The sequence below is a fragment of the Macaca nemestrina genome, chromosome 6 (genome assembly GCF_043159975.1).
Source record: "Macaca nemestrina isolate mMacNem1 chromosome 6, mMacNem.hap1, whole genome shotgun sequence".
In the NCBI taxonomy this organism is placed as follows: Eukaryota; Metazoa; Chordata; class Mammalia; order Primates; family Cercopithecidae; genus Macaca; species Macaca nemestrina.
This window is the reverse complement of record NC_092130.1, coordinates 83,794,525-83,806,331: the sequence shown is the minus strand read 5'-3', so window position 1 is coordinate 83,806,331 and position 11,807 is coordinate 83,794,525. Positions and strand designations below refer to the sequence as shown.

The following is an 11,807-nucleotide window of genomic DNA, read 5'->3' as shown; positions in this document are numbered from 1 at the left end:
TTGCTAATTTTCTCTAAGAACTCTCCTACTAAGCAGATATTATGGTGCTTTGATCCTACAGAACGTCAACAAGCAAAATGCCTCGAGCATCCCCAAAACCTCTATGGCTTTTGCTTTTGAGAAGTTTGCTTTTGCTTTGACTGGACCACTTCTACCTCTTGGTAACCATTGCTTTAATTGTGCTTTGCCTTCAGGATCCTATTGATAAAGCCAGTTTCACTCCCTGTTATAATTCTTCAAAATAATGCTTCAGGATCTTGATTCTGCTTGTTCAAAATAGTCACTAATAGCTCTGCTTTTGTCCATAGCTGATCTAGGCACAAGGGTATTCGGGACTCATCAAATGTAAAGTTTCTCAACTTTCACGTTATAGTCAGTATTGTGTAAGCTGAACAAGTTGAGATGTCTGTGGTGTTGGCTATAATATCTCTTGTTAATTGTCAGTCCTCCTCAATTAGGGCATAGAAACAATTTTTTTTCTCTCAAAAATTGGAATGGATGCCCCTCCTCTGTGGGCTTCATCTTCAACATTGTCTTATCTCTTCTTAGAATCAGATATCCGTTTGTAAACGACTGATCCTTCAGGTCATTTTCCCCATAGACTTTTCATAAAAAATAATTTATTTCACCGTTTTTTGTACCCCAGCTTCACCGTAAATTTGATGTTTGTTCTTGTTTCAGGTTTGGCAGAATTCAAATTTGACAGAATTCGTGTGGCTCTTTTCAGACTGATGTTTTAAATCCTGTTCAGATATGTTAAAACAGGGCCGGGCATGGTGGCTCACGCCTGTAATCCCCGCACTTTGGGTGGTTGGGCAACATGGCAAAACCCTGCCTCAACAGAAAATACAAAAATTAGCCTCTACAAAAAATACAAAAATTAGCCAGACAAGGTCCCAGCTACTTGGAAGGCTGAGGCAGGAGAATCGCTTCAGCGTGGGAAGCAGAGGTTACTTTGAGCCAAGATTGCTCCACTGCACTGCCACCTCGGTGAGGGGAGTGAAACCCTGTCTCAAAAAAAAAAAAAAAGTTAAAATAAACTAGCATATGTGTGTTTTGATGTAAAAGCTAAAAGTTCATGCATAGTTTTTTCATAAGTGTTATTTTCCATGAACTTATTGAAGCCCCCTATTATTTGCCATAATTTTCTCATCTTATTAATTTCTATATACATACAGAATTTCCAATTTGTGTAAACCTTTCTTCCCAGTTACTGAACAATTATTTTAAATTTGAAAAATATGAGCTATTTTAATCCATATTTTTGTTTTCTACTTCTGAATATTTTAGAGAAAATATGGATAATGAGATTTGTAAAATGGAGATGTTTGGAAGTTTCTGTTACCAATGACAAATTAATTTTTAAATAATTTCAGGAAAATTTGGGTGAATGTCTATACTTTCATATGAACATTCATAGTAAAACATATTTTTGAATTTCTACCCTTGATAAACTTTAATGTAAAATATGTGAGTCAATGTGTACTTTCCCATTCCTCATGAACATTCTCAAGTTTATGCTGTCTGGATTTTCTCAGGACAAATTACAAGCTGTATATGCTGCTGAAGTGTCTCAAAGATTATGTCCCAAAGAGAGTGCCCTACTGTTTTTCCAATATTAATTTCTAAGTTTTACCAAGTTACAAGTTTTTTTTTTTTTCATAAAATATAAAACGTTTTGCTTCCAGCAGAAATACATTTTGGAAGATAACTTTCCTGTGGGTAAGGGGTATAAAGGAAGCTTGGATTTGTTCTGAGAAAGGGAGAGGGTACTTCTGCCCATTGCCATGCACATCTGATTTTAGGGCTGAATGCCTTTCTGAGCTTGGCTCACTCCTCTCAAACTTGCTGGTAAATGAACACAAATTAAAGAGAAATAATTGTACAGCATTTGAGATCAAGGAATCCACATATCTGAACCATTGTTTATTATTTGCCCCTCCCACCCTCTCACCCTTTCAGATCTCTAGTGTCTATCATTCCATTTCTATGTCCAGGTGTACAATTATTTAACTCACACTTACAAATGAGAACTTCATGTGTTCATTTGTACAGCTTCTCTTCCACCTAGCTACCTCTGAGACTGCAAGAACAACCACTCCTCCCCCTCCTCCTTCTCAGCCTACTCAAACAGAAGACCATGAACATTATATATATATATATATATATATGCACACACACACATACATGTACACATATATATACAAACACATATATACACACAAATATATATACACACATGTGTACATATACACACACACACTCATAAAGAATTTGCATTTTAAAGAATGGTAGAACCATAGCTGTTCAAAAATCAACTATGTAATTGTATATATGATAAATGTCTACTAGAAAGTTCATGTTGGAAATTGCAAACAGGACTTAGAAAAAATAAAGTTTTTAACAATTTTATTTTATTTCATTTTAAGTTCCAGGATACATGTGCAGGACGTGCAGGTTTGTTACATAGGTAAGTGTGTGCCATGGTGGTTTGCTGTACCTATCAATCCGTAAGCTAGGTATTCAGCCCCACATGCATTAGCTATTTATTCTGATGCACTCCCTCCCCACTCACCCCTAGACAGGCTCCAGTGTATGTTGTTCCCCTCCCTGTGTCTATGTTTTCTCATTGTTCATCTACCACTTATAAGTGAGAACATGTGTATTTGGTTTTCTGTTCCTGCATTAGTTTGCTGAGCATAATGGCTTCCAGCTTCATCCATGTCCCTGCAAAGGACATGATCTCATCCGTTTTTATGGCTGCATAGTATTCTGTGGTGTATATGTATCACATTTTCTGTATCCAGTCTGTCACTGATGGGCATTTGGGTTGATTCCATGTCTTTGCTATTGTGAATAGTGTGGCAATGAACATATGCATGCAAGTATCTTTATAATACAATAATTTATATTCCTTTGGGTATATACCCAGTAATGGCATTGCTGGGTCAAATGGTATTTCTGATTCTAGGTCTTTGAAAAATCACCACACTGTCTTCCACAGTGGTTGAATTTATATTTGCTCCAACAGTGTAAAAGTGTTCCTGTTTCCCCACAGTCTTACCAGCATCTGTTGTTTCTTGACTGTTTAATAATCGCCATTCTGACTGGCATGAGATGGCATCTCACTGTGGTTTTGATTTGTATTTCTCTAATGATCAGTAACATTGGGCTTTTTTTTTTCATATGTTTGTTGGCTGCATAAATGTCTTCTTTTGAGAAGTGTCTGTTCATATCCTTTGCCCACTTTTTAAAATATTTTTATTTTCACTTTTTAAGACAGAGTCTTGCTGTGTCACCCAGGGTGGAGTTCAGTGGCACAATCTCAGGTCACTGCAACCTCTGTCTCCCAGATTCAGGCGATTCCTCTGTCTCAGCCTCCTGAGTAGTTGAGATTACAGGCACCTGCCACCACATCTGGCTAATTTATTGTATTTTCAGTAGAGACTGAGTTTCACCAGGTTGGCCAGGCTGATCTTGAATTCCTGGCCTCAAGTTATCTGCCCACCTCACCTTCCCAAACTTCTGGGATTACAGGCATGAGCTACTGCACCCAATTTTTGCCCACTTTTATATGGGGTTGGATTTTTATAGTTTTGGGTTTTACATTTAAATCTTTAATCCATTTTCAGTTCATTTTTTGTATAAGGTATAAGGAAGGGGTCCAGTTTCAGTTTTCTGCATATGTCTAGCCAGTTTTTCCAGCACCATTTATTATTAAATAGGGAATCCTTTCCCCATTGTTTGTTTTCATCCAAAATAAAATGGTTGTAGATGTGCAGTCTTATTTCTGATATCTCTATTCCATTCCATTGGTCTATGTGTCTGTTTTGTACCACTACTATGCTGTTTGGGTTACTCTAGCCTTGTAATATGGTTTGAAGTCAGGTAGCATGATGCCTCCAGCTTTGTTATTTTTGCTTAGGATTGTCCTGGGTATATGGGCTCTTTTTTCATTCCATATGAATTTTGAAGTAGTTTTTTCTAATTTTGTAAAGAATGTCCATGGTAGTTTATGGGAATAGCATTGAATCTATGAGTTACTTTGGGAAGTATGGCCATTTTCATGATATTGATTCTTCTTACCCATGAGCATGGAATGTTTTTCCATTTGTTTGTGTCCTCTCTCATTTCCTTGAGTAGTGGTTTGTAGTTCTCCTTGAAGACGTCCTTCACTTGCCTTGTTAGCTGTATTCCTAGGTATTTTATACTCTTTGTAGCAATTGTAAATGTGAATTCATTTGTGATTTGGCTCTCTTCTTGTCTATTGTTCATGTATAAGAATGCTTGAGATTTTTGCACACTGAGTTTGTACCTTGAGACTTTGCTGAAGTTGCTTGTAGCTTAAGAATCTTTTGGGCTGAGGTGATGGGATTTTATAGATATAGGATCATGTCATCTGCAAAAAAAGACAGTTTGACTTCCTCTTTTCCTATTTGAATATGCTTTATTTCTTTCTCTTGCCTGATTGCCTTGGCCAGAAATTCCAACACTATATTGAATAGGAGTGGTCAGAGAGGGCATCCTTGCCTTGTGCCAAATTTCAAATGGAATACTTCCAGCTTTTGCCTATTCAATATGATATTGACTGTGGGTTTGTCATAAATGGCTCTTATTATTATGAGGCATGTTCCATCAATACCTAGTTTCATGAGAGTTTTTAACATAAAGGAGTGTTGAATTTTATCAAAGACCTTTTCTGAGTCAACTGAAATAATCATGGGGTTTTTGTCTTTAGTTCTGTTTATGTGGTGAATTACATTTATTGATTTGCATATGTTGAACCAGCCTTGCACCCAAGGGATGAGGCCGACTTGATCTTGGTGGATAACCTTTTTGATGTATTGCTGGATTTGGTTTACCACTATTATATTGAGAATTTTGCATCCAAGTTTATCAGAAATATTAAGCTAAAGTGTAGTAAATACATTGAAAATAATAACAGACTGATTAAAAGACTAAATAATATGAATCCTAAGTGTTTTCACAACTGATTTATAGAGTAAAAGCATTGCCAAACCGAATGAGCTTGGCCAAAAACTGTACAGGGTCTGAGATGTTGTCTCAACTTCCATTACTCATTGTGAGGTGGACCTGCAGTAACTATATTTGATGCAAAATTTCATGTTGATGGAAGCTGAGATGTCCTGCAGTCTCAGAGGGACAGAATTCTGGTGTATCTCCCTTTGGCCTGTCAGGAATGAAGATCTAGAGTCTACAGGTTTTGTCAAAATTTACAAGATGTAGGAAATGGGGCAGGATTTAGGCTGTGAGCCACAGCCTAGAGGTATAAAGAAATAGCTTTTGACCCAGGGCTCATGAAGTCAGGACAGTTTCAGAGGGGATGGTGGAGTGAGCATAGTACAGTCTTTGGAACCATTCCTTCCCCTTATTTGTTCATAGGCCAGATGTGCTCAACCAGGGGGCATCTCGGGTCTGATGAACAGAGTCCTGGAGAGACAAAGGGGCAATCCTGAGGAAGAGGCTCAACAGGGAGGAAGGAGCCACCATTTTCTCTCCTGAGAAAAATCCTTCTTCTAGGAAACCATAGGATTTTCCTTGGTCCCAGTGAGAGTTTTCCTGAGTGAAGAAAACAGAGAGAGCAAGGGACTGATGTGTTATCTGTTTCCACCACCTGCAGTGATTCTGAAACCATGGGGGACAGAATTATCTTCAGAATCATGAGCAATCCAGATGCCATGGTTTCACACAAGACACTGGAAGTTCTTATCTCTGGGGGGTAGGCACTGGCCATTGATATTCTTTAAAGCTCATTCATTGATTACAAAGTGAGCCAAATTAATAATCTACTGCAAGTTTTACTAATCTCACTTTACTTCATGCACAATTCACACAGACACATTGTTAATATACACATTTTGATGCTTGGACAGGGTTGGACCCAAGATTCTGTACTTCTATGGAGCCTTGTGTTCTGCCCAGGTGTCATTTACTCCTAGGTAAGTAAACTGATCACCGTAACTAACAAGAGATTGATCTGTGATGATTAGAAATGAAAAGACCTGTTGGTTATGTTTTATTGGGATGGATTCTATTAACATTTAAATACAGTTTAAAAACACAGATTTACAATGAAAAGTAACAAACAAATATAAAAAGTGAAGGGGCTATTCCCCAAAATAGTTTCTACTGAAATACCACCAGAGAAAAACAACTCTCAGGACAGGGATACTGCTTCAAAGACACAGATTTCACAGTTGGATGGTTGATCTAGAATTTCCGAAAATTCCATCCTTTACTCATGAAATGCAGCTTATTTAAGAACTTTCTAATTTGACTGTAGTTTCATACTCATACACTTCAGAGTGTTGTGTATTATTCCATTTATGATAAGTATAACATATTTGAAAATGAATTACATACTGGTGAGAAAATTTTCCCTTTAAATTAAACTTAAACTGACACCATAAAATTAGCAGCATCTCTTCGTCTGTTCCATGAATTACCTAGGTTCTACCCAGGGCACCTGAGGTCGGTTGAAAACAAATGCAAAAAAAGTTGGGGTAAAAAATAAGAACACCCTTTCAATGTCACAAATGCATCCCAGGTTCAATTAGTCACATTCATGAGAATCATTCACATATATCCCACATTAGCAAAATTTCACCTACTCTCACCTACCAATTGACTAATCAAAACAAACCAAGACAGAATAATAAATTCAAATCCATCCAGTAACCTGAGGGGGAAACCTATACCTCAAAATGTAGTATACAGATATTCACACAGGATGTCATCTACTGTGAAAACACATGCATAGAGACAGTCCCTTCACATGATCAGAATACTCACAACTCCACAACAACATATTAGATATGGGATCATCTTGAAATGCAGACATCACTAACCAGTTGTACCTTTGCACACACAAAAACCTGAGGACCACATTATGTTATGTACGAATGACTGTACACCTGCGTGTGTGTGTGTGTGTCTAGGGATCCGGGGAATCCAATAGACATTCCAGCGATAACCTTTCCATGTTCAGCCTCTTGATTCTATATCCGAATGAAATGACTTGCCAGTGGGGAACAAGAGAAGTCTTTGCAGGAAGTGCTCTGGTGGGAGCTAGATACCCAAAGCATAAAGCATCAAGTGTTGGAAACATGCACTGAAGTTAGACGAAATGCTCAATGCACAATTTAGATGGTGAAAGACTTTCAGGTAATCCTGCAATCACCGAGAGGCTGATTGATGACATTCCCAGAATTTATGATTGCAAGAAGAGAGAAATACTCATGACATTCTATTTCCAGTGGTTACGGACGTACGACGGCAATTTAAGAAATCACGAAATCAAGAAACTTGAGTAATCGGAGGCTATGCCACCTAAAACCTTCGGTTCCTTTAACAGAGGATGAAAATAAAAACAACATATCACACAGCATGGTAGAATACATTTTCATATGCATATGATAATGGATCAACATTTGAGAGAGATGCAATAAAAAGTTCTAAATTTGACAAAAGCAAACAACCAGAATTAAACACTGGAAAAGCCTGGGTGACAGGACTGAGGCACCCTGTCTCAAGAAGAAAGAAACAGAGAGATTTAAAAGCAGGGAGTGAAACAGAGGTTTGTACACCATTGTTACTACTGGCCCTTGTGTCAGTAGGAAAAGGCGAAAAGAAGGCATTTATCTCATGGATTCTTGTGTGGATTGTTCAGGATTTGCGATGTTGCCTCCATTTCCAGTTAGGCATTGTGTGGTGGACTGGCAGTTCCCACATTTGGTGCAAAATTTAAAGCTGATGAATGTAGACCTGTTCCCCAAAGTAGGAGGGGCAGAATTTGGGTGTGTCTTCAGGCCCGTTGAGTTACCAGGATGAAGATCCTGGCTCCAGGGATTTTGTCAAAATGTCTTAGAGAGTGAGAAACGGGGCAGAATTTAGGCCCCGCGCCAAGGCCTCGAGGTGTAAAGAAACACCCTGGCCTCAGGGCCCGTGAAATCAGGATGATTTTAGGGAGGATGGTGGAATGAAAGGACTGTGACCTTTGGCCCCGTTTCTTTCCATTGTCTTTTCATGGGGCAGGTGTGTTCAATCAGAAGGCTTCCCGTGCCCCATGAAAAGAGTCCTGGGGGAGTAAAGAAGCGCTGCTTAGAGAGTTGCTCCATGGGGAGAAAGGAGCCACCATTTTCAGGAGAATGATCCCCAGAAGCATGAGCAGTCCAGATACCGCGGCTTCACACAAGACGCTGGAGGGTGTTATGTCTGAAGCCGGGACCTGGACATCGGTGTTCTTTCATGCTCATAACTGATTTTGAGGTGAGCCCAATGGATCACCTGTCTGCCAGTCATGCTCGTCACACTGTAGTTTGCACACACATCACACAGAGACACTGTTAATACGCACATTTGTGTGCTTGAGCAGGGTTGCACCCAAGATTCTGTGATTGTACGGAGCCCTGAGTTATGCCCTGGACATCTTTACTCTCGGGTTGGTCAACTTGGATCACTGCACCGAATGAGAAATGGAGCCTGAAATCCAATCAGCGAATACACAAAAGGAAGGGGCCATTTCCCACAATCATTTCCACTGCAACACCACCTCACATGAACAAGTCTCATTGCAGGTCAGGGACTGTGCTTCAGAGATGCACCTTTCGCAGCTGGACGATTGATCCGGAATCTCCCTAAATGCCATTTTTATACACACCAAATGAGATTTATTTCAGTGCTTGCTGATTTTTTTTCAGTTGAATACACACACGCTCCTGTGTTTGATTTCCTGTATTATCAGTACGACTTACTTCCAAACGACTCACATACCAGTGGGATGATTTTCCACTTCAATTCATTGGAAATGGACAGCATTCAATGGGCAAGTGTGTCTGTCTGTATGCTTCCAGCATTCTGTGGGTTCCACCAAGGGCACAAGTCCTAGGGCGCCTGAGGTCCGTTCAACAAGCAATGTAAAAATGGTGAGGCAGGATCAAAAGAAGAACACCCTTCCTCTCTTCAAATGTGTTTCAGTTTCCACTACTCAGAGTGGCGAGAATGATCCACAGATGTCCCACGTTCACACAATTTCAACTTCTGGTGCTCACCAACAACTGACGAATGAAACACACCCCAAGGGAAAATGGTCAATCCAGTCCCCTGCAATAACCTCACGTGCAACCCTACAGCACAATATGTCGTATTCAGAAATTCACACTGAATGTCATCTACCATGAACACAAACACACAGACAATCCCTCCACAGGTCAGAAGACTCACGACTCCAAAACTCAATGTTTCCCATGTCTGGGCTCATCCTGAAATGCAGCCATCACTATCCAGTTGTCCCTCTTGTATAGACAGAAACCTGGGCTCCTCATTATTTTATGTAGGATTGATTGTGTATATGATGGTGTGTGTGTGTGTGCGCACGAACCCACTCGTGGGTGTGTGTGTGTACGTGTGTGTATGTGTCTGAGTGTGTGCGTGCGCACTCCTGCTTGTGGGTCGAGACTTTCCCTGAGATCACTGGCACACAAACAGAGCCCTCTTGCTGTGTTTGTTCCTCCCTTTGGATCTCCTGGTCCTCCCTTGCAGAGAAGTGAGTGCGCCAGTGTTCATGGACTCCTGATGTGTCAGGTTCCTTGAAGAGAGGTTCAGCAGGGAGCTTTGCTGTTCAGGATGACAGTTGTTCATCCCACTCTTGTATTTTGATGGATGAATCACAAGCACGTTGGGAGGCAGGGTACATTCGACTTTTCTGACGTTGAAGTCAGGCTTGGTTTTGTTTTGCTCTTGGAGGAACTTCCAGTGGTCTAAGGTGCTTTCCTGAGTGGCTCTTTCCACCAAGTGCTCCTCCAAATTGGGCGGTACCTGGAGGCAGGGTTCTCTCTGGAGCTCTCCTTGCATTGCTCGCCTGTCTGTGTGTTCAGCACCAAGGGCTCCTGGTTCCCTGCCTATTGACACACTCTCACTGCGTCTTCCCAATTCACTCTTCTGGATGTAAAAGAGGACATAGGCCTGTTGACTCAGGACAGAAGCGATGCTACAGGCAGTGACCTTGGCATCATCCGTTTTATACCACTGGCCTCCTGGAGCTTTCACATAAGAGAGGTAATGTCTGTTGTGACAACTCCACTCAGCGTGGACCAGCACAGCATAGAGGACGTAGACAAGAGGTCCTGTGTTCTGCTGAGACATGTATGGCTGCATGTCAAGACACTCAGGATATTGCACATTCTTGGCAAGTTTGTTGCCTGTGACATCGGAGAATCTCTTCAATACAAGGATGAGGACATTGGCAGAAGTGTGTAAAGTGAACGTGTTGGAGGCAGGCACCTTCTGGAGACAAAGACCACAATGATAGGCATTCTCTCCATTGAGTTCTTCAGGCTTCATCACCTGTTCCAAAGCTTGCTTCACACTCTGAGCTGCCTGGATATCCAGGGCGATGTCCAGATAAGGGTCAAAGGTGTCCGAAATGCCCTGGCAGTGGAGACACTTGATTTGAGATCTCCAGTAGCCTTCAAATATCTGGTGGATGAGGGTGGTGTCCTTAGAGTCATGATCTACCTGTTTGTGCCCGGGAAGGCATGCCTTTTTCATGGCATCCGCAGTGAACATCAGAAATTCATGGGCATCTTCCTGCTTGCCTCTATGGAAGCCAGCAGCCAATGCCTGTGAGGGCTGGATGACGTGACCAGGATGGTGGAGGGCCCGTGTGATGTGAGTTCCATCGTACACAGCATGCAGCACTTGTGACGATGACAAGTTTGAGAGTGCTCCCGGGACAGCATGTAGTTGGCAAGGGGTGGTGTGTATGTCAGGCACTGCAGGGAAGCATTCACGTAGCAAGTATTTCCCATATTCTGGAACCCAGCCCCCACTGCAGTAGGTCTACTGCTACTGAGAGGAAGCTTCTCCCTGGGGGCAGGCTGTCTTGCCACAGGAGCCAAATCATCACAGAGGTCGACATGGGTCTCAGATGACAGTGGTGACTTCTCAGGTAGAGAAGTCTACTGGATTTCAGCAAAAGCTGCATCTGGCCGAGAAGATGTGAGTTTTGAGGAGTGGTTGAACTGCCACTCACCTCCCAAGTGGAGTGAATCGGCCTCCATGTCGCCAGGAGCAAGGATCACAAGCTTTTTCTGCTGGGACCGCACGTTGCAGAAAGACGCTATCTCTTCCGAGACAGTCTTCAAATGACGCGCTATCTGGCCACATCAGCCCTTATATAACTCACCCCTGCCTACCGTGAACACCCCACCCACCCATCAGGTATGCAATCCACCAATCAAATATCAGCACTCAATTAAGGAATGAGTCATAAGGTGTGTCCCCTTGTATTCCCCAGGGAGTTCAACGGACACAGCCCACATCGTGATTTATAGAACACCTGAAGCAAATTTACGCCTCAGGATGATAGGCACATATAATAGGAGTGCAACCGGCTTGGCTTAGGACAGTGGCCACACATTTGCCTTAGTTTAGGTAAAACAATGCCAGGAAAGAATTGTGTACCTATGAAACAGTGTGTGTATACTTACGTGTGTGTGTGCGCTTGCATGTGTGTGTGTGTGTGTGTGCACGTGCACTCCTGCACGTGGGTTGAGACCTTCTCTGAGATCACTGGCACACAAACAGAGCCCTCTTATTGTGTTTGTTCTTCCCTTTGGATCTCCTGGTCCTCCCTTGCAGAGAAGTGAGTGTGCCAGTTTTCATGGACTCCTGATGTGTCACATCTGCGTTAGTTTACTTAAAACATTGCTAGGGATTAATTTTGTACTTCCAAAACAGTGTGTGTGTTTGTGTGTGTGTGTTTGCTTGCGTGAGCTTGTGGGCAT

The 11,807-nt window shown here is 41.7% G+C and overlaps 1 pseudogene; it reads right to left on the bottom strand.

Moving 5' to 3' along the window:
• Positions 1-9,472: 9,472 nt before the first annotated feature.
• Positions 9,473-11,081, bottom strand: LOC105499856 (ubiquitin carboxyl-terminal hydrolase 17-like protein 6; annotated as a pseudogene).
• Positions 11,082-11,807: the final 726 nt, after the last annotated feature.